General features: G+C 41.9%; 1 pseudogene; it reads right to left on the bottom strand.

The window, feature by feature from the left end:
* Positions 1-753: 753 nt before the first annotated feature.
* Positions 754-1479, bottom strand: LOC117034105 (40S ribosomal protein S10-like; annotated as a pseudogene).
* Positions 1480-2121: the final 642 nt, after the last annotated feature.

Raw genomic sequence — 2121 nt, 5'->3', positions numbered from 1 at the left:
ATACAGGCTTTATTTCTGGATTCTTCATTCTATTACATTGGTTTCTATGTCTATTTTTATGCCAGTAACCGCACTATTTTGATTACTATAGATTTCTAATATAATTTGAAATCAGGAAGTGTTATGCCTCCATCTTTGTTCTTCTTTCTCAAAATTGCTTTGCTTATTTGGGGTCTTTTGTGACTCCCTATAAATTTTAGGATTGTTTTCTCTATTTCTGTGAAAAATGCCACTGGAATTTTGACAGTGATTGCATTGAATCTATAGATCACTTTGGGTAGTATGGATATTTTAACAATATTACACAGAATGCCTGTCCATTTATTTGTGTCTTCTTCAATTTCATTCATCAGTGTTTTCAAACCCACATTTTTGAAGTTTATTCTAGTGGTAGGATAAATAAAAGAAGGGCAAGACTAGGGGAAGAAAGACCAATTAGAAGACACTAGCAGCAAGGCTGCTGTTGCTACTTTTTTATTTTCCTCTCCCCAAGCTTATTCAACACCAAACAATCTCTCCCAGTTTGCTGAGACTATTTTCTCTCCACAAGTTTATTCAACACCTAATAATTGCCCTAACTTTACTGAGGTGGTTGACCATGTCCACGACTACCCCCCCAACCAATCCAGTCTTGATCTGTTTATATTCTGACCTTTAAAACATTCCTGTTCAAGCTATATTATGCAAAAACAGGGGCACACAAGATTATTTTCTTGCCACAAGCTAATTCAACACCAAATAATCACTCCCACTTTACTGAGGTAGTTGACCACATCCACAACCAAATTCGCCTCTAAACTGAAATTCGGTTGCTGACCCAGCTGCGGCCTCAGCTTTCTTGTAGGCACCAGGAAGCACAGTACTCTGTCTGTAGATGGGTCTGTCAGCTTCCCTTCGAGTGAGTTTTGCAGTTTGCTTGCCCTCCAGATCTTTGGGCCTTGGCCCGCAGTCTCAAGCCCACTGCTGTGCGAAGTGTCTGGCTCTATCTGGGGATGGGGATGGGGCAGGTGGAGATAATCACGGAGATACTGGATACCCTCGTTGGTAAGGTACCAGTAGAAATGTCTCCAGGCAAACATAGCCTTGTGATTTGAAGCCACTGCATGGCTCTCATAATGCAAAGGTACCGTGTTTCCCCGAAAATGAGACCTAACTGAAAAATAAGCCCTAGCATGATTATTCAAGAGGCTTGTAATATAAAATAAGCCCTACGTATTTCCCTGAAAATAAGACCGGGTCTTATATTAATTTTTGCTCCAAAAGATGCATTAGGGCTTATTTTTATATTATGAACATTCTGAAAAATTATGCTATGGCTTATTCTCTGGTTAGGTCTTATTTTGGGGAAAACATGGTGGGCACATTCTTGTCTGCCAGCTCAGGGTGTTTAGGCATGTGAACATCCTTCTTGGCCACCATCATTCCCTCCTTAAAAAGGAGTTCATAAATGGCAATCCAGTCCTTCTTGGGCATCAACATCATTATGGCTTCTGTCTGCTGCTGCTACTTTTAAGTAAATTAGAAAAGGTGCTTCTTCATAGAAGCCACCCAAACAGATTTGGTGAGCAGAGTGCAGGCTGAATTAAGGCCTGCTTCAGCCCAGGCAACCTCATGCAATGAACACCAAGCATGAGCATATGAGGAAATGTGGTGGCAATTGTTCAGGTGAGTGATGAGAAAATCCTGGACTACACAGCTTGAGGATGTTGGTTAACAACAAAGCACAACTCTATGGGATGTTGCTTTGGAAAATGCCATGTTCTGTAGGAGGAAAGGACAGCAACAGAGAGTAAGGATCTGTACTGCAAGGGCAAAAAAGGAGGGCTTGCCTCTTCACATCATGTGCTAATGGGCAGCCCTGCTCTGCAGTGTCCCTCTTTCATTTCACATCAGGAAAATGATTAAACTAATTGCCTTAAATCAGCGCTGTATTTCATGTGTATAATACCCATAATTTGGGGTTTGAATACAATTATAGTAAATTATACTGTGTCGTGCGGGGACCCTGCTCGCTGTGCCATTTGTCATGCGAGGCAGCCTGTGGGGTCTCTGCTCCCACTCCCCACATAAGAACGCAGGATATGGCTAGGCCAAAAAGGAACACCCACGGAGCCATAGATA

The sequence above is a fragment of the Rhinolophus ferrumequinum genome, chromosome 14, assembly GCF_004115265.2.
Source record: "Rhinolophus ferrumequinum isolate MPI-CBG mRhiFer1 chromosome 14, mRhiFer1_v1.p, whole genome shotgun sequence".
Taxonomy (NCBI): domain Eukaryota; kingdom Metazoa; phylum Chordata; class Mammalia; order Chiroptera; family Rhinolophidae; genus Rhinolophus; species Rhinolophus ferrumequinum.
The sequence above is the reverse complement of the archived record's forward strand: the minus strand, read 5'-3'. Positions and strand labels throughout refer to the sequence as shown.